Raw genomic sequence first — 22,180 nt, 5'->3', positions numbered from 1 at the left:
GACGTACCTGCATAGTTTCCTTAACTCGATGAAAAGAACTGCTCTTAAAACTTGTTTTGTTAGTTGATGCGTTGCTACACAAATGCGACAGAAGCTGGAAAGAAAATTCTATCAATGAGCTAGACGGTCATGATAAAGGTACATGAGTAAATTCATCACAACTATTTAAAGTATCAACAATACAGTTAAATGAGAGGAGTTCAAAGCTGTCACTTTGTTCTCTGACTATATCAGCACATCAAGGTAAACCTAAATCAAGACTGATAGAGAGAGTATTTTGATATGTACAAGGCATTTTACGTGAGTGCGCAAAGCAAGAAAAATTATTAAAGCCTTCCGCATACGTTTAACCATAATTATAATTTTATGAGATTGCATTGGCGCGTTTCGCATGTGTGATGTTGAAAAGAATTATCATACAAGCTGGCTTCTGTGTTCGGTTTTCCGTCTTGTGCCTTCCGTGATGATGTCCCTCAAGCTATTTACTATCCACATGATGAGCTGGCTTACTCATGCTGCCAGACATTGCACATAATTATGATGAGCAACCCTCCCAGTGGCACATTGCGTTTTATGTCACATCATTAAACGTACGCAAACAAAGGCGGAACAATAAATTGGGTTATAGCGGCACCATCTGATTCTCATCGTCACTTGTTTCTGCATTAAATTGTTTTTTAAATGCCTAGAGTCAACTGATTCACAGAACGGAGTAAAAATTGACGAAAGTTACTGTCTGTTAAAGTTTATATAGGTAAGGTAAGAGGAAGCGAAGGCACCATACAAAATTTATAGTCAGATTGACGGACGCGAAACGCTATAACACCGGTGAATTGACTCCAAAGCTAGTGCATGTGCTCCAGAGTGCACCGGCATGTCGGCATTTATCACATCGGGGTTCTTGAACATCTGCTATGCGAACGTGTGCTTTATGTGTGACTTCATTTCCCGGCTTCTTCGACACTTTTCACTGCATCCGAGTCGCCACATTCTTCTGCGGCGTTTAGACCAATCTCGTGCGGCCGAAAACAATGAAAACGAGTTTAGAAAAAGGCAAACTTTCAATACGAAGCTCAATTTTCTGCATACAGTGCTTGCTCGGAGCACCGCTTTACGTTTAAACCCTATGTACGCGTGTTCTCGTGACCTCGTTGCATGTAAGAGTTTTTTTCTTATGCCTGAAACACCAAGTCCGCAACCAACTTTCTTACTTTATGAATGCCTTCCAGCTTCACTATTCTCATTACAGTCCTCTTTCGGCAAAAGGCCCTCCATGCGTGTTTGTGCAAACGTGCTTGTGTGTACGCCTGAGTGCGTGCGCGCGTGTTAGTGCGCAAAAAATGAGAAGTTACGGTGGCGTGTAAAAGCAAGAATACGAGGCTGCATGACCGCCAGCGCTCGAGAGAAAAGGTAGAAAGACTAGACTAGGAGCCAATTGCGAGGTTTTAGAGAGGATAGAGCTCGTGGATTGCCGAGAAGGCATTTAGAATTTTTGCTCGCTCCTTGTAATCGTAGATTATAGGTGCACTGCTTGCCCTTAGAACTGGAATCTAATATCTACGGTATAAAAACAAGCACTGAGTCACGTGGCGTCGGCCTTTCTCTGTGATGACGCAGTTACATGACATGGTAGCAATATTATTTTGCATAAATCACTACGGTGGAGAAGCACTTTTCGATCTAGCCGTCTGTCTGGTACCCATAAGGCAAGAAACGGCTTGGCAGTTACCCACTTCCCCAAATGCAGATTGTTTTCGCGTCGTTAAAGATCCTGATAGAAGAAATCAATGTCCACACTGTGCATGATATGGCTCTGAAAGAGAATGCTTCTCTCGTGTTTTACGGTTATCTGCAGTGCCACGCGCGGACATCACAAGAAACGTACTTGGTGGATGTCCAGCATGAGTGGACTAAAAAAGACAGGCAGAAAGAATAGCAATGCAAATAAGATGAAATTTGAGGCATTCTTGCACTCCACAAGAAATTATTCTCAAATTGAGCAACGTCCCGAAGAGGAAGGAAAAAAAATCAAGCAGTAATGATACTCTCGTTTTCTGACATAGGCACTATGATAACCATCACAATGAGTAATGGAAGCAAAGGTAACGTTAATATAGTGCCTTGAAAATCACTCTCGATTGTGACCGTTGTGTCGTCCAGGAAGTGAATATTGCTGGTACTGAAAGAGGGGTGAATGCAAATAAGATGATAAGAACGTTTTGCTACTTCCTCTCCGTTTTGAAATATGTGCATAATATTCAAAGAAATGTGTGGGAACGCGCAACGTATTTATTTATGCCCCGCAGCTGATGATCCCGCGAGGTGTACACGCAAAAGCATGGTTACGCCTTAAACGAAAATGATAATCTCAGTAAGAGCGAAGAAAGGTAACTAAAACTCCAGCTTTGCATATATTAAGTTTTCTACTACTCAAATTTTTGTTCAAGCTTCCTTACTATTTTCATAGCTAGTGTCAAAACAAACAAATTTCCGGCATAAATGCGGGTACTGAAACAGCGCACTGAAAAAAATTAAACTTGTGAATGCCACACAGGTTCCTTCTAAATCGCCGAAGTTCATGCATGTGAAGAAAACTGCGGAACAACCACGCTGACTTGGAGAGCTGCTGATAATTTTTAGATATGTCGACGCACACTGAAATGTGCCCACACAACTGCAACTGACGGGAGCGAGGCGCCTGCTACTACGCTCAAGCGTCAGCAACATATTGTCACAAATATGGCGGCAATATTTGGTCGGAGAAGCATAGTACGGCACAACTTGTCCTTTCGCTTTGCAGCGTCGGCTCTAAAGTTGAAAGCGAAATTCATACTAAGATCACCTTGCGGACGTCACAGCACTTTCAGAAAGAACTGAATAGCGCTGCTACTGCGACGCTGAATGGCATTGGTGTGTCCACAGTTTGTCTGTCAACTTTTGAAGGACAATGAGCACAATCGGTGAAAGGAGAGGCCCAATGAAGCAATATTTGTAAGCCTCCTTGATCCTCCTTCATAAACTGATTATTGTTTTTTTTGCGAGAAAAGACAAAGCCTGTCATAAGCACTGAATGACTTTGTAAAGACATCTGCCTATGCCACAAGGAATGACACACTAGTGAGGTAATTCCTTTTTGCGTTCCAAAAAATATTGACTAACATTGAGGTTGACGGAGAATGCTAAACACCCGGTGAGGGCTTTATTCCTTATTAGATTTAATGTTGTCTCTGTATACATATTCCGGCCGCAATGAACCGCCTATATTTAATCAGTTTGGAGCCAGAGCAAACGCATGGGAGTATAAGTTAAAAAAAAGGCTGAATCTCTTTATAATTATCCCTATCATGAAAGGCAAACAAAAGCAAAATTATCCGCCTTACCAGCTGGCTGTGTCATATAGGTAGAGCCATTTCTAAAGTGCAGAGAGCGGTCATCGACCTGTTTATGAAATGCGTAATCACCTCACTACGAGCAGCTGCCTTTCGCGTCGCATCTACATGGGAAGATATATGAATGCTGTACCGAAATCACTTTTCTCTAAGTGATCTAGACTACAGTGGTGGTGGCAATGAGAAAAATGCAGAGCCACGACAACTTCTCTATCTGCCTTTCCTTAAGGTATATATCTATCGAAACAGCTATGCCGCAATAAATTATAGCTCAAAATATAACTAAAGCGAATGGGCTGATCAGATAGCTCCCGCCGCTTTTCAGAGGTTGTCTGAATTCATGTTGCGTGCCTCTAAGCTGTGCGCGCGAAGATAAATCAACCGGCAAAGAACGTGAGATGACTGCCGCAGTACCGGGGTATCCATCCACTTTCAGCCACTTTGTTTTGAACAGCGAAAGAGCATGCCCCTGCGATGGAAGCTGTCAAAACAATGGTGGCCTCGTCAGTCCGGCTGGCAGTGCGGTTTCCTCTCTTCAATTTCAGCTGCGCAGACATCTTGTCTCCCGCTACTTCAGACCAACTTCAAGAATGAACGTCACGTCAAAGAGAATGGGGAGATAAAAATTTTGCCGGCCTCTCTTTTTTTTTTTTCAGAGCCGTTTTCATTTCGGATAAGACTGAGCCATTTGTTATCACGGCCCTTTGTCCAGCGCTATCGTGGGACATAAGGAATAACTTTTCTCGCTTCAGATGATAAATGATGCAGCATATTTTAGACGACCGGAATTGAAATTATGGTGTTGAAAATAAATAAACACTGAGAAGTAAGAAAATAAGTTTATTAGCGTGCTCTGGAACAATGTTATGTCGAGACACGTTAGTTAAACGTCAATCAATTCAGCGAATGAGTGAAAAATAAAATAAGCGAGGCAGTAAACTAGTGCTTACAAAAATGATTGAACTGATATGGGAACTGGTGCGGGTTCAGTGCACGGCTGCATCCTTGCAGGAATGGACGTTAAACATTTGTTTCCAGCCCCAAAACCTTCATGAATGCTCTATAGAGTAGCGTGCGTTCTAAACTAAGTTTTTTGTTGAATGCGACGATCCAGATTGAGAGGAACTCATAATAAGCTTGAGCGGTTAGCCGATACCAGTACTCAAGCGCAAATAATCAAATTGCTGTGAGTGCTGAAATCAAGCCATTTATTTAATCATTTCCAAAACCTCTAAGACCGCAGGGATGGGGGGTTTTATATGAGGGAAGGGCTAGATTTGGTTAACGAGAAATTCGTTCGATGGTGGTTTTGAAGTGGCTGTCAATAGCGTGAAGGATGACGTTCGCGGGACGATCGCAGCACAGTTACAAAATTATCTAAATACTCCACTCCTTGTACATGAGTGTGTTTGTATCCGCTATGTACCCTGGGCAATACTCTGACATGAATTTGGCCATTAAGCTTGAGGACATCATCGTCATCAACACCACCACCATCATTCCAGTCGATGGCATTCCTTACAGAAAAGGAGTTGAAACGGGTTGTTGTTCGGGCATGTGGCGGAGAAACGCCTATGGTGTGGGTGTTACGTCTGCAGGCCCGGTAGATTGGCATGAAGGCCGCAGTGCTAGGTGATAAGAAATGATGCACTTTATGAAACAAGCATTGTCTAGTTATCTTCCGGTGTGCTTGTAGACTTATAATACCGGCTCTAATTTTCTGATTAGAGACGCTTGTATCGCGGGTCTAAGCAGAAAAGGTCAATCTGGCAGTACGGTTCTGAGCTGATTCGATGGTAGCGATTAGGTGATGGTAATGCGCGTCCCGTAATTCTCATGCGTACTCCAGTTTGAGCCTGACGAAGAATACGTATGCTAATTGTTTTACGTGAAAAGGCGTGTGATTGCGGTTACCATCGTTAATAACATTCATTCTGTGAGAAAACCATTATAAATCGCAAAATATTTGATCACCAAAATATTTCAAAGAGGAGACTGAAGTCGAAGCTGACCCATTCAGTAAGTAGTTATACTATAAGGATAATGCTGACGTCTATGCACTTTTTTGTTAACATTGAAAGTCATTAGCCAATTTCGACCTCCGTCCTTGACTTTTTCTCGATCGTTCTGAATAGCTAAACTGCCTTGTATGGTTAAATAGGGGAGTGGTAAATTATACATTCGCCGGCAAAAAGACGGACATAAGAGATGCGGTTTTGTAGGGCACTAATGTGTATATATATATATATATATCCCCTTTGTTTCTGTGGGGATTTTTTTTTTAAATTAGTTTATTTATTTTGTGGTGTTGATCAATTTAGAATATTACTGAACATGTCATCGCTTAAAGCTAATTGATTAGAAAAGCAGAAGAAAAAACAACCACTGCCGCCGGTGGGATCCGAACCCACGACCTCCGAATTACGCGTCCGGTGCTCTACCTCTGAGCTACGGCGACGGCGGTCAAATCTTCTGCTTTCGGGGGTATTTATGTTTACAAGTAACCTAACCTTGAGAGTGTTCATCAACGCCACCCACGTTCATAAGCGGCGGACGTATATATATATATATATATATATTGCCACGCGCCTAACGCGCCGCGTGGCCTCCGCGCTGAGTCGAAGACGACGACGAAGCGGCAGTGGGCTCTCGTGGCGCGCTGTTCTGTTCTGTGTCGTGGAAGCTGGCTCCATAATTAAAAAAAGGGCTCCCGGTCTTGGGTTCTTCTCGACGTCTACCTTCACGGCTCCTCTGGTCGTGACATTGGTGGAGGTGCGGCCGATGCTCCCTACTCCTGAGGACGACTCGACACGCCCGCCTCTTGTGACCACCCCTGTCCATCGTGCCAGCCGGAGGATCCGAGGCTTGTCCCCCGAGGCCCTCCCTTTTGTCGGTGAGCCCTCGACTACCCCTACACTCATGGCGACGCCCATACCCGCCCTGCCTCCGACTGTTCCTGCAGCCAGCCCTACCTATCTCACTCTTCAGACCCCACGAACGCCTAAGCCCTTTCACGGTGACCTGTTTGAAGATGCAGAAGATTGGTTGGCGCACTACGAACGGGTTGCGACCTTCAACTGCTGGGACGCCGCTACAAAGCTGCGTAACGTGTACTTTAGCCTTGAGGACTCTGCACGTACCTGGTTCGAAAACCGTGAGGCTACTTTCTCGACGTGGCAGGACTTTCGACGTCAGCTCCTGAGTACGTACGCCAACAGCGACCGCCGGGAGAGCGCGGAGCGTACCCTGTCCTCTAGAATTCAGCTCCCCAATGAGGGTGTTGCCATGTACGTCGAGGATGTGACGCGTCTTGGCCATCGCGCCGATCCGGCCATGCCTGAAGAAAAAAAGCTGCGGCACCTCATGCGCGGCGTGAAAGACCAGCTCTTTTCCGGCCTCGTGCGGAACCCGCCCAACACCGTCGCGGAGTTTCTGGCCGAGGCCGTCCACATGGAGAAATTGCTGCAGCAGAGATCGCAACAGTACGCCCGGCAACTGCGTCCGTCGTCGACACTGTCAACGTTGGACCGATTCGACCATGATCCCAGGACGAATCCGGACTCCCTTCGCGAACTCATCCGTTCAGTGGTCCGCGACGAGCTGCAGCACCTTCAAGGAACCTTTGCCCCTCGCGTCGATTCCGTCACCAGCGTCATCCGCGAGGAAGTCCGGCAGGCCCTCAGAGCACCAGACGCTGCAGTTGTGCCGGCGCCGCAACCGACTCCATACGATCCCGCGCCGTACCCGAGTCCGGTCCAGCCAGTCACGTACGCGGACGTCGTGCGCCGCACGGCCCCATCTCCTGGGCCTTTGCCTTACACCGCACCATTGGTCGCGGTGCACTCTGCTCAGCCTACTCCTTACTGGGCGGATCGGCGCCAGGCACCGCGGAAGACTGACCTCTGGCGCACTCCGGATCAACGCCCGCTCTGCTACCACTGTGGTGAGGCCGGCCATCTCTACCGGCGGTGCCCCTATCGCGAAATGGGACTACGCGGTTTTTCTGTCGACAGCCCCCGTCCACGCCCTGGAGAGCGCCCTCAAGACATCGCCGAGTATGTCACCCGCCAGCGTAGTTCACCGTCTCCTCCGCGCCGCGAGTCGCGATCGCCCTCTCCACGCCGGTCTTCGCCCTCTGGGTCCCGTTTCGCCTCAGGACAACGTGGTTCCTCGAGCCCTCGTCGGGAAAACTAGCTCCGGCGGCCTTTGGAGGCGAGGCCGCCGAACGCCGTTCCGACGCAAAGCTTCCACCGCCGCAGCAACTTAATCGCCCCGACGTCGGATGCCGCAACGCTGCGCAGTTTTCCCCGACGCGCCTTTCGACTCGCCGCGATGCCCTAACCCCAATCGCCGACCCGCTTCCGCCGCCGCACGTACCCAATCGCCCCGACGCCGAACGCCGCATCGCCGAAGAGTTTCCCTCAACCCGCCGCTTGAATCGACCCGACGACGCAACCCCAGTCGCCGACCAGTTTCCGCCGCCGCACCGACTGAGTCATCCACAACAGCCATCGACGGGCCGCGCTGAAGGAAGGGTCTCTTTGGATATCCCTGTTCTCGTCGACACAAAGGAGGTTAGCGCGTTGGTCGATACGGGCGCAGATTACTCTATCCTTAGCGGACGGCTTGCGACGGCCCTGAAAAAAGTGACGACACCCTTGGACGGTCCCGACATACGCACGGCAGGCGGACATCTTGTCGCACCACTCGGCATGTGTGCGGCCCGGGTTACGGTTTGAGGCTGCACATTCCTTGCCACGTTTCTCGTTCTCCGCGAATGTTCTCGCGATGTCATCCTTGGCATCGACTTTCTTCGCGAGCACGATGCGATCATAGACCTCCCGAACCGCTTGGTGACGTTTTCTACCGCAATGGCCACAGAAGAACCAGCGCACCAGGGTTCTCGGTCCGCCCTGCGAGTCGCCGACGATAACGTTACGGTGCCACCACGTGCCAGCATTCTCACGAGAGTTACCTGCGACGAGCCACATAGGGGACTCCGGGTTGTCGAGCCTAATGTCTCCCTCGTACTCACTAAGGGGGTTGCGGTGGCACGGGGCCTTGGATCCTTTCATGAAGGTTGTACAGAGGTCCTTGTCACCAACTTCTGCAATGAACATCGACATCTGTTCCGTGGCACAGCCATCGCTTACGTCGACCATGTTCAGGAAGTGGCCGAATGCTTCGCTTGTGCGGAGGACACACGTGGAGCTGACGCCGAAGCGGTCACCAGCGTAGACATAAATCCTGGCCTTCCACCCACTGAAAAGAGGCAACTCCAGGACCTCTTGCGGGAGTTTGGTGCGTGTTTCACGTCGTCGTCCAAAGTGCGCCAAACGTCAATCGTTAAACACCGCATTATCACGCATGAAGGAGCCCGACCCATCCATCAGCAGCCCTATCGTGTGTCCCCTCGTGAGCGAGATGCTATTCAAACACAGGTCGACGAGATGCTCACAGACGGCGTCATCCAACCGTCAAGCAGTCCGTGGTCGTCTCCTGTCGTCCTCGTGAAAAAGAAAGACGGGACACTACGGTTCTGCGTCGACTACAGGAAGCTGAACAGTGTGACCAAGAAAGACGTGTACCCGCTCCCGCGTATCGACGACTCCCTCGACCGACTTCGTCAAGCCAAGTACTTCTCTTCGGTCGACCTCAGAAGTGGTTATTGGCAGATAGAAGTTGATGAGAGGGACCGTGAGAAAACCGCATTCATTACACCGGACGGGCTGTATGAATTTCGCGTCCTCCCATTCGGGCTCTGCTGTGCTCCTGCCACGTTCCAAAGAATGATGGACACCGTTCTCACCGGTTTGAAGCGGCAGACCTGTCTTGTTTATCTTGACGATGTCATCATTTTTTCCGCAACGTTCACGGAACATCTGCACCGCCTCAGGACTGTCCTCAAAGCCGTTCGATCCACCAACCTCTCCCTCAAACCAGAAAAATGCCACTTTGGGTTCACCGAACTGAAGTTCCTCGGGCACCTCATTAGTGCTGACGGAATCCGCGCTGACCCAGAGAAGCTTGCTGCCGTTGCTGCCTTTCCGGTCCCCTCCCACAAAAAAGCAGTCCGACGTTTTCTGGGCCTGTGCTCCTATTATCGCCGCTTCATTAGAAACTTCGCCCAGCTCGCCAGCCCTCTGACTCTCCTAACCCGTGATGACACGTCATTTTCCTGGGGCAACGAACAACAGACTGCCTTCGACGAGTTACGACGCCTACTCCAATCACCGCCCATCCTGGCACATTTCGACGAAGATGCTGATACGGAGGTGCACACGGATGCGAGCAACGTCGGTCTTGGCGCCGTTCCAGTTCAGCGGCAAAACGGTGTCGACAAAGAAATTGCCTACGCCAGCCGCGCGCTGTCGCGTGCTGAGTTGAACTACTCTACCACGGAAAAAGAATGTTTAGCGGTAGTCTGGGCCGCCGCCAAGTTCCGCCCATACCTCTATGGCAGACCGTTTCGTATCGTCACCGACCACCACTCGCTGTGCTGGCTGAAAAATTTAAAGGACCCTTGCGGCCGCCTAGCACGTTGGGCATTACGCCTGCAGGAATTCGATTTCACCGTCACCTACAAGTCAGGCCGGAAACACACCGACGCTGATACCTTGTCACGCGCTCTCGTCGAACCTCCTCCGCAAGACACCACCGACGATGATAGCTTCCTTGGAGTGGTCAGCACATCTGAGCTCGTTTCCAGACAGCGTGCCGACGCCGAGCTCCGTCTGCTCATCGAACATCTCGAAGGTGGGTGCCCTGAGATACCACGAAACCTAGCTCGTGGACTATCGTCGTTCTGCCTGCGGAGAGGGGTGCTTTATAAAAAGAACTCTACTTCAAGTCCGACAACTTACCTGCTCGTCATACCGTCTGATCTGCGGGATGAAGTCCTCCTTGCCTGCCATGATGAACCGACTTCCGGCCACCTTGGAGTTACCCGCACCTTATCCCGAATCCGGCAGAACTATTACTGGTCCAACCTAACTTCAAGTGTCAAGCATTATGTCCGGACATGCCGGCAATGCCAGCGGCGAAAAAAACCCGCGCTCAAGCCTCCTGGACTGCTTCAGTGCATCGAGCCGCCACAAATACCATTCGACAGAGTCGGCATGGACCTTCTGGGGCCATTTCCTCTCTCGTATTCCGGCCACAAGTGGATCGTAGTCGCCACAGACTACTTGACCCGCTACGCTGAAACGAAGGCCCTGGCGCGAGGTACTGCCGCCGACGTTGCCCACTTCTTTATGCACGACATCGTGCTTAGACACGGCGCCCCATCGGCCATCATTACTGACCGAGGCAAGGCGTTTACAGCCCGACTCCTACGTGACATCTTAGCGCTTAGCCATACTGCTCATCGACCAACAACAGCGTATCATCCCCAAACCAATGGTCTAACGGAACGGCTCAACAAAACATTGGCGGACATGATCTCGATGTACGTCGACGTTGAACACAAAGCCTGGGATGAGGTCTTGCCGTACGTCACCTTCGCATATAATACCGCGACGCAGGAAACCACCCAGTTCACCCCGTTCCGTCTCGTGTATGGCAGGGAGGTCCGCATGATGCTAGACGCCATGCTGCCGTACGGCGACGCAGAGCTTCCCCCTGAAGCTGGCCACTTCGTGGAGCAAGCAGAGCAGGCCCGTCAGCTGGCCCGCTTGCACATCAAGGACCAGCAATCCGCCGATGCCCGACACTATAACCTTCGGCACAGGGACGTGCGCTACGAGCCGGGCGACAACGTGTGGGTGTGGACACCAGTGCGCCGCAAGGGATTGTGCGAAAAGCTTTTAAATAGGTATTTTGGCCCGTACAGAGTCCTGCGCCGCCTGAACAGCGTCAACTACGAAGTTGTCCCCCATGGAACTGTGGTCGCCGGCCCTCAGCGTCAACGGCCTGAAATCGTGCATGTAGTGCGCTTAAAGCCGTACTTTTCGCGTGACTGAGCGCTGTGTTCACGCTGTTTCGTACCTTTTCCCCTTACCCCACGTGTGAACTTGACTCTCCCTGCATGTCATCTAGAGCGCACTGTATAATTCACCTCACCCCCAGTCTTTTTTTTTTTTGTTCCTCCTCCCCTCACTGTACATACCCCATTCCACATCGAGACGATGTTTGCTTTCGCGGGGGGGAATAATGCCACGCGCCTAACGCGCCGCGTGGCCTCCGCGCTGAGTCGAAGACGACGACGAAGCGGCAGTGGGCTCTCGTGGCGCGCTGTTCTGTTCTGTGTCGTGGAAGCTGGCTCCATAATTAAAAAAAGGGCTCCCGGTCTTGGGTTCTTCTCGACGTCTACCTTCACGGCTCCTCTGGTCGTGACAATATATATATATATATATATATATATATATATATGTATACTTGCAGCAGGTTTTGTCGTTCAATGGGCCAGGAATACTTGTAGAAGAAGGGGTCACAACATTGCAATTATCTTCATTTAATACCGACAGTTTCGAACGGAGGACCGTCCTTCCTCAGGGTATACACACGAAGAAGCAACAATTTCTCATTTTCTAGGCACCGTACGCAAAAGGGAGAGGTGAAACCACTCTCTCTCCCGTTAGAGGAAAGGGAAGCGAAGTCGGTATAAGACGCAAGTGCTCCAGTCCATTTAGGGGGAAGAGGGTGAGAGTTGCGAAGGACAGGGAAGGGGAAAAAACATTTATACATAAAAATATAAAAATAAAGGAAGCAAAAGTAACATTGAAAAATAAAAACTAAAAATAAAAAAACTCTGCATCTCCCGTAAACGAGAGTAGAGTAAGCATGAAATGTTTACGGGCCTAATGTCATCTCGGTGGACACCCGAACCGCACCATACAGGAAGGGAGGAACGCCACCACCCGTTCAGCGCGATGCCTTGCCATTTGAACGCAAGGTTTTTTGAGGAACGGAAATGGCGCAGTAATTCTCTGCCATCTCGGTGCACACCCGAACCGCACCGTAAAGGAAGGGAGGAACGCCACCACCCGTTCGGCGCGATGCCTTGCCCTTTGAACGCAGCGCTTCTCCCCCGGGCCCCTGTGCGCCTTTGCTTCGATGCGCGAAGCCCCTAAGAGATCACGTATGACAACGAAGTGTATCGTGGCATTTATGTGCTTTTTGCACGCATTATTAGAAATCGGAAATTATAATTCCGTGCATTATCAAACGCACAGCGACTGATATCTTGATAAACATTGAGAAGGCACTGGCAGCAGTTATTTTTTGTCTCGTTTGGAGACCAACCGGCGCTTGCATGCCGGTCGCGTAGGAGGTCTTAGAGAGTCTCGTTAAATCTCGTTAAGTCTCGTACGGTGCCCGGATGTTCTCGTTTCAGAGCCCGGATGACTGGAATTCAGTGCCCGGATGAGTGTATTTCAGTGCCCGGATGACTGGAATTCAGTGCCCGGATGAGTGGATTTCAGTGCCCGGATGACTGGAATTCAGTGCCCGGGTGGACTTCAGTGCCCGGATGACTGGAATTCAGTGCCCGGATGAGTGGATTTCAGTGCCCGGATGATGGCTCTCGGTCTCGGCGTGACGTCACCACACTGCCGACAACGGGAGCTAAAAGCATTTCATGCTTAATATAGGTTTGGTTTGGTTTGGTTTATGGGGTTTAACGTCCCAAAGCGACTCAGGTTATGAGAGACGCCGTAGTGGAGGGCTCCGTAAATTTCGACCACCCGGGGTTCTTTAACGTGCACATGACATCGCACAGTACACGGGCCTCTAGAATTTCTCCTCCAAAGAAATCCTAGCCGCCGCGGCCGGTTTCGAACCCGCGTCTTTTATAGGAAGGCAACGGCAGAGGCTTGGGTAACAAAGCTATGGAGATAGGGAGGGAACTAGTTGCTTCTCAGAAAGCGCCAGCAAGAATGTTTGGAGAGAAGCTCCCTTCGGTGTGGGTGGTGAACCCAGCAGAATGAACAAAAACAATATTCTAACATGGAAAGTACAAAGCAAAACCACAAAGAAAACAAAAAACGAAACACAAAAAGAAAAAAGAAGAAAGAAAGAAAGAAACAAGCGCACGCATGCATATGATTAGTACATTACATCACATACTGTACATATGCATGCGTGCGCTTGTTTCTTTCTTTCTTCTTAATTCTTCATCATTTCAGCGGTTCTCAGTGCACCAAAAAAATGTAAAGAAGTGAGACATCTGTGGGCGCAGTGGTGTTAAAGCACGATTAAAGCACGATCGATTAGCCCAGATTTCGGGGGTTCTGGATCCCCAACTAGTCATTGGACGGCGATATAGCTGTTGTTTGCCTCTGGTACTTGCATGGTAAACAAAGTGATTGCCAGGTTCGTCGTGTCTCGCAAATGGTGTCGCAGATGTGTGCTGTGCTTCAGCACCGGTGGCATGGTAAAAGGGAATAAGGCCTCTTCCTATGCGCTCTAGTGTTTGTCCCGTTAGTTACAGTGAGCTTCAGTAAATGTCGAGCTTAGCGAAGCAAGGTGATCAGAGGATTAGTAAACCGCGGGAGGGAGTAGCCATCACAGCAGGCTCACTGCTAAGAAGACTAGGAGTAATCGGCTATTCGTGGTTGCATCACTTCGTCTAGCTACATTAAGGTACCAGCCACTGTTTTTCCTTTTTTTTTATCGCAACCCTGAGGGCCAGAAGAAATTCGCCTTTGAATTAAGGATCTTTCTGTACGTGTATTTACCGTGCTCTCTCTATTTCCATGCGCTTTGCAATAGAGATCAATTTCGATCAACTTCAGTCGAACATCTCCATCCACTGACAGCTTCAGTTACGACCCTCCACTCCCCCCTCTCCCCCCTCCCCGGGCCACGTGACACGAAAGAGTACTGACTTTTGTGGAAATGTTTAGAACATCAGCGCCAAATGTGCTGTAGTAACAGTTTTTCAACCTACGTAGACGTCCACCGAGCGTTTCCTGTTGTTTTGCCCGGACCTGCCAAAAGCTGTGAGGAGGATAGCTGCGTCGTCAAAAGAATTTCTTCACATGATGATGGAAATTGCAGTAAGGGTTTTTTTTAAAAGCTCAAGTTCACTGGGTGTTTCACAAGCCAAATCAGCACTGTATGTTGTCGTGCTTGGTGTGAGGTAAGGCTCGAGCATACTTAATAACTACCGTCTGGGTTTTCCTGATGTGCAGGCAATTCTCTGCAGCCGTGAATTTAAGGATTGCTCTTTTCTGATTTATGCAGGAAATTCTGTACTGCAGTGAATTCAAGAATTTCTCTTTTCTGTTGAAAAGCCGAACCCGAATAAACCCGCCAAATATTCTGTTTCCCATCGGCTCATGTAATATTTCCCAATGCAAGCGCATCAAGAAATTTGGCAATCTTCACACTCGCCAGAAAAAGATACTTGGAGGTCAAGAAGAAGGCACGAATATAAGGTAGCATTCCAAGGTTTATTCAAGTAACATTATTCCCACGCGCTTTCTGTTGCTTCTTTTCATAAACCGGGGTAAATTTATGCTGCGGCAAACTTTGCTAACAGGCCTTTGCACGCTACTCCCAAAGTACGTTCCTTGGCTAAAAAAAAACTGGTGCTTGCTTCCTCGGGAATGAGTTGTCGATAATGATGATCATTATGAATAACATCTTATTGTGATGAGTGACTTGTGAAAAGGTTAAAAAAATTTGCTGCGGAAAAATTAGTGTTCACAATTTTCAGCGCCAATCTTCCGTATTTCAGCTGATCTGACGTTCAGCTTCTAGGACAATATATAGAGGACCCTGTTGTTTGCACGCCCTTTTTTCAGAACATTTTCATCCGCTCTGACACATTTCCCTACAATTAAGAGTCCACACGTCAGTTGGCTGTCGCCCTTTATACAAATCTTGAGTATTGAAGTTCTCGAAAATCAACTGCAGTAGGAGGAAGAAAGATGTTCCTAAGGCTTAATTCGTCTTAGAATAATCGCAGGGTTTCTCTTTCTCGCTCTCCCTCTGTGTTTAAAATAAAACGACCTCATGAAATAAGCAAAGAAATATCAAACCTGCGGCATTCCACTGCCGCAGTGTCTGGATGTGAAGGCACAGAAACCGACAAGCTATATATAACTCCCGTGGGTATCTCAGTAGGGCTTTGGCGCGCAAAACATAAGGAAGACGTATATGATTCAACTTTTCTTTTAAGACAGGGTTGGTGTCGGCGTTTCGCACCTCTTATTCCACTTTGGCACTCATTCAAAAATAAAACAAAAAGAATGTGCAGCTCAATATATGGCGCTTTGTCATGTAACGTTTTGGCTCAGAATCTTCTCTTCTTTTTGTTTTCTATTTGTTTTTGCAGAACTAGGCCCACCAGCACTGATACATGAGAGCAGTGCAACCCTAGTCACCACCGGTCGATGGCGCGCCGTGCACAGGCAGTGCGGTGAGGTGGGATGGGCGTTGTCTTTGGTACGTGACCGGTTGCACTGAGGAGGGGAGAAAGCAGGCTTATTGACTAGAGCCGAAACCGCACCTTGCTGGTACGGTACGCCCTCATTCTTGCGTATTGTGCCAGCAGCGAACATATATGCACCAGTTTGCTTATTTCCTTTTTTCTGGACTTGACGTTTCGCCCTTCCCCCTTTTTTCCACCTTACTTGATTATCTTATTGCAATGTTGCTGCGGTACGTATATAATCATTTTGTGTTTATGTTCGTCAACGAGAGTTTGCGAAATAAAACAACGAATATCGACAATTGTGCCGTACTTTTGTCTGTAACAAAAATTATGCTTTGGCTCTCAGTCGCTTGATTTTGATGGGATGCTTTTTATCTCCATCTTCCAGAAGGTCGAAGTGCTAGTGCTTTGCAAAAAGTGTCTTCAAACCCAGATTTCGGATATCCAAACCTAAGTGCACATGTTCCTTCTTTCTTCTTTGTATTCGAGGATGCAATCGGTTGTATTCACAATATTCACAAAAAGAGAAAGGTTGTATTCACAAAAAGGGATATTTTCCGAACGAATTGCGATTTTTGAGGAGCTCGGTAAGTTCCTACTTCCCTCAATTTCTTTTTCGTTTGTTGAAAATAATGCAGTTCTGCTCAACCTTACCCGCGGCAAGAGACACGTAGATTTGCATGCGTTCCTAGAACATAAGAAAAGCCATCGCATCAGCTATGGATGCAAGGAGTAAAAACTGTTTTCTGCCTTCTTACAATGTTTTGTTTGTGTTTGTGTATAAGTGGCTGTACAAAGGAAGAACAGGAAAATGCACGCGCCTGTCGACCGGCACCAGACGGGCCACTACTTACAGATGGAACAGTGTAGGCGGAGTGAAGAGGGAACAAACGGAACAGTCGCTTGCAACAACTGTCTGCGCCGAAGCGATGACGATGCCTAAAGAATAAGCTAGAGGCCCTGTGCAGATTTCATCCTTGATTTATGGTGTTCGCCCATTATACCAGTGGTGCCCCATCAGGGACACGCCGATCGAGGCTGCGAGATGTACGCTTTGATGTGAGCCAAAACGAACGAAGCCAGAGGGAAATTTTTGAAATTTCCCTCTCATTTTGCAATGTTGCGCATTTTGCGCCTTCCCCTGCGATACCCACCATCGTCCAGGCCATGAAGTGCAGAACTGACGTCAATACCAGACGCTTCTCCTTGTATCACCAACCCGAACGTGAAATATATATAATACCATTTGGCTGTCTGATTTGTGCCGGATTGGATGGATGGAGGTTAGTTTGAAACTAAGTGGTTGGATGTGCCACCATACTCGCACGCACGCACACGCACACACACACACACACACACACGTACAAGCCCACACACACACACACACACACGCAAGCACACGCACGCACACGCACGCGCACGCACGCGCACACACACGCGCACACACACGCGCACACACACGCACGCACACACGCGCACACACACGCGCACAAACACGCGCGCACACGCACACACACACGCGCACACACACGCGCGCACACACGCGCACACACACGCGCACACACACACACGCACACACACATACACACACCTACACATTTAGCATGCCATCCTGCCCACAATGGCAGGGGGCAGTGCAATTAATCACGAGAAGTTGCTCAGGAAGAGCAACCTGGGTCACAACACAACCTAAGTAAGCCAATACCACCTTTGATAGCACCTGCCTAGCACTGCAGTGGCGCATCGTTTAATCGCTCCATCACTGAATCAAAAATGGTATGAGGACTCCCAGGGATCTCTGCATGTAAAGCACAGAATGACAAATTCCGCCTTTAAAATAATTAACGCATTATCAATATCCAAACAACTGCCTTGTGTGAACACTGCATCTGAACAGCGACCCGAAGTGAAAGCAGAACTGTTAGCGCACCTATCTTCATTTGTCCTGATTGGGCAAAGCCGCCATCATTTTTTCTTTAAATTGCTCAAAACCAATGTGACAACCTTCACGGCATTATTTATACACTGTACTTTCGGCATCTTCTCTGCGCCGCAGCGGATCGGTGGTTATGACGCTGGGCTGCATGACGAATTCATGAAAAATTCATGAAAAATTAAGAATTCAGCATGACGAATTCATATTCTTAATGACGAACTTGTCTCTCGAGAGCACTGACTATTTTAAGCACAAACATCCCAAGCGGTTCTTGATAATGCTTACCCAAAACTCATTCACATTGCTTTTATTACCTGTAAACTGTTCAACTAACGCGAACCTGGTGTCATGGACACTGACAGTGCCTCTACCACGTCTAGATGAATTCTGCCACATTGGAGAAAAATATTTGTTTAAATGTTCCTACACACCGACCTCACACTGCACGCGTCATCTTCTTTACTTTCTTTCTGTTGCTTCGATTTATAAGACAACCTTACCACACTTCAAAGAGCAGGGCGCTACCTCACGGGTTATCATCTAACCATTTTCTCCTATAGTCGCTTTGCGTTTTTCTATAAGGGCCTAAAATTTTCTTTTTACTGCTGAATTATGTCAAATGTAACCCTCTGTATTTTTACCTCTCATTTAAAGCTCTGCATACCTCCGTCCTGATTTTCCGCAAACTTACTGGCCAGTTTCATAGTCCTTACCTGAAACTGTTAGGCAACGTTCCTTTTGGGCATTAGTACACTTGGCAGCAGCTAAATAAAAGACAGAGACGCAGACTGGACCCAGTGATTGTGCCGTGCTCCTCTCCAGTGTTTGGTCCCGTCTCTGTGTCTTTGTCCTGGGTCCGGTCTGCGTTTGTTTCTTTACTTACGCTGGTGCCAAGTGCTTTAATGAATCACCAGCTCGCCGAACTTTTTGTGCTACTTCTGAGCACGTAATAAATACGTTAGCTGTCCCCAGGTAACGTCTAGGTGGGCATGTGTCGCAGCCCTAACGCACTCTACTTCAATGCTACAAAAATGTTTTCCGCGCAACTTTAAGGGTTCCGTCGATTATAAACGCATCAAACTGCTCTCCCCTCGCACCTTCTACAACGCCATACTCTCTCTCGCGTACAGAAGGCGCCGGCGATACCCCTTCGCTCATGTGATGTTGTGTATGGAAGAATTGACTCGTGCTGCGGCCGTCTGTATTTCAACCGGGGCGTGTTTTCGCACGCGCAAAAAAAAAAAAAACCTCCATGTGGCTAGGCTTTCAATTGTATTCTTTAACCAAGAAAACATCGGTGAAAGCAAGGTATAGTGCTCGGATAATATTATCAATGATATGGCAACAGAGCGCACCAGGCAAAATAAAAAATCTTTCTAGTTAACGGACTATTGGTAAACATGTGATTGTTGTCAATGTCGATGCATAAAGGCGCACTTCAGCTGTATGCTTTTTACTGTTTCTTACAGTAAGCTGCCACTGAATGTAGTGCAACCTTTCTTACGTCTAGAAAAACTTCACTGCAGCGGAAAACGCACGCGTTAAGCATATGTAGTTTATTGTATGCTGTATCTTTGTAGACCAGTTTGGCGGGTGAACCGTGACCTGAAGGTAAACATCAGCGCTGGCGCGAACCAAAGCCAAAACTGCAGGTACAAAATTGTATACAATTATTTATTAACCATGCGCACTGGTATTTTGAGCTTACTTGCGCTTGCTTTTATGATTAATAGGCCTAATGTCTCTTTCAATACAAAAAATACAGCAATACAAGAACTATTGGTCCGTACCTTGTTAAAGTTGACGTAACAGATAGGGAATCGTAGCTTTACCCGTTTATTTATTGCTTTTTCAAGTAAACGTGCATGAGGGTGCCTTAGAGCGATCAAGGAAGCAATGACACTTACGGATATTTTGAATATTTTCTGCTACGCTGACAGTATTTCTCAAATAATAAAAAACAAATAACACGACTATTAAAGCTGCAAAATTAAGTTAAAGCTGGTTAAAGTTTTAGCTAGGCCTGTTTTCTGAAAATGTTCATCGCCGGTTGAGGTTAGTATATTCTAAAAATGCGGAAAACCTTTGTCGCAATAACGAGCGGAGATTTCTGTCGCACACTCGTTGTGAGTATTCTAATACATGACATTTCTTCCAACATCTTGATGAGTCATCTCCTTTTATGTTTTCGAATACATCTGTGTATTTTTATTTTTATTGAAACACTTGACCAAATAGTAACACTTTGTCCTAGACTTGTCCACAAAAAACCGGAAGCTCACAGCCGTAGATATGATATTCTGCATTCTTGAGGTAATAATAAAAAAAAACACAAAATAAAGTGCGAGGCACAGCACAATTTTGTAGAGTCCGGAAATATTTAATTTTAAGGGTGACTAAACCGAACCCACATTTAGAGGTCCGAGCACCACAGCAGCGCAGTTCATGGCTTTTTGTGTGCGCGTGTAGGTAACGCTGACGAGGTCCCAACACCGGCGTTTAAGAAATATTTAGCGTTCAAACGTGATTATATCATTCATTATTAAAGACACAAAAATCCTTGCGGAAGGGGTATTAGAACCGTCCATGCGCCCGCCATTTGGCTGTCTTTTCGTGCGATGGTATTTCATGCGATCGCAGCTATTCTCTTCGTTCTCTCAACTGCTGTCCCCTTTCTCCGTATACAACTACCTTCTCGTAATTTCGAGCAGGCCGCACAGGAAATGCGCTCACCTCAAATCAAAATGCCAATGGGCAGCTCTAGCCCACATGAAGGAGAGGAAGACGGTGCTGGGGCGAGCGCAGGCCTACTTATCACGTTCTGTCCACCCGCAGGAATGAGGACGAGTCCTGAGTGGCTTAACGCTGACACTGGCAGCACGCTAAATGCGTTTGGCCAAGTTTAATGAGGCGGCCATGACTTGCGGAGTGGCTGCTAGATTAGCAAGCTCTGGGAAGTCGTGTATTCAGAGTGGCTGAGTTAGAGGCTTTCGCGCCACTGCGGCGGCTCATAGGCATAGTCGGCGGATGTGATATGGCGTACCGCTTGCGGCAGCTAAAAGAGTGTCGGGATGAGTTTGTCGAGTGACAGATGATGAATCGTGAAGAGTGAGTGGGCAGTGCCAGACCTTGGAGTACTGAGCGGTGAACCTACATGCAGCACGGTAGGTTAATTCATTACCACGTCGTGGTCATAGTCGGTGTGCGTCTTCTAATGGCCAAAGTTTTTAAATCACAGCTAGTCTACGGATCCTTACTCCCATTTGGGCGATGCCCTTACTTCCGTCAAGACCAACATTTTTTTTATACAAACCGTCTCTTAAAAAGAATGAGAATGGCTATAGCAACCACAATAATGGAGTAAGTACTTAAGAACTCGCAACTACGTGCTGCCATATGACTACGTAAAAAGCCATGCTTTTTTTTTTTTAACTCGAAAAGAAAAATTCGGCGTCAGCCTCTCCTCAAACCCGGGTACGCAGTATTGAGAGACTGATCGTAATGAACAGTACCTTAAAGCGGGAATAGTGTTAATGTGATGTGCCCATGTCGATGCTAGAATGATTCCTCCCTAATTGAAATATACTCCGGCTTAGAGGACTCTCTTAAACACATTGCACCAACCAGATTGCTACCCACGTGTGTTGGAGTCAAGAAAATAACACACGGACTGCTCTGTAAAGAGCTGGCATGAGTTACTATTTGGGAAAGCTTCGCGTTGTACAAGATTTGCGTATTGTCGCGCAATTTTTACATTCTGCTTCGATTTAGGCACGAGGCTTGCCTATCTTGACTAGAAGGCAAACAATATGCTAGCAGAAGTACTGCGTACACAAAGGCGAATGCAGCGGCGGAGAGGGGAAGTAGAGTGACCCGCTGAGTACGTTTTGTTTTCGGAAATTTTTTAGAGTAACCAGAGAAGTTTTCTTTTCAATTTCAGTGACTTCATTTCCTCTAGTAAAAGAATATCCTGAATAACTTTTAGACTGCATGAATACTGCTGCGGTAGGCAGCATACCTCAGAAATTTGTTTGTTGATAAAGAAATTGGTGTTATATTTAGGCTTTCTAATGCATGCATTTCTCGAAAATTAGCACTTTGTGAAGAAAACTGCAATTAGAAATTTCTAAATATGCTGCTCACTTTTGAACAAGTGCCATGCATAACTACGCGAAAGCAGTGGGCGAAAGGAATTAAAAAAAATTAATCTTCTGTGGAGAGTACGATCACCTCATGTTTCTTTCTTTATTTCTTCTCGCACCCTAATATCATTTGTTCCCCTCGTATGCACAAAGATATATTGTTGAAGTGAATGGAAGTAACAGAAAAAAAAGAGCCATCAGCTTGCTTTATTCCACCAAAAAGCTCTCAGCATGGTGCATATCGTCGTAGTTAAATTAAAAAAGAAAGTATTGGAAAGGTAAAGATATTGAGTGCAATTGTTTATGATACTTTAAATAACGCATGAGCTGTATG

This window comes from Amblyomma mixtum, chromosome 1, assembly GCF_055824585.1.
Source record: "Amblyomma mixtum isolate Tamu chromosome 1, ASM5582458v1, whole genome shotgun sequence".
Classification (NCBI taxonomy): Eukaryota; Metazoa; Arthropoda; class Arachnida; order Ixodida; family Ixodidae; genus Amblyomma; species Amblyomma mixtum.
This window is presented reverse-complemented; position numbering follows the sequence as displayed.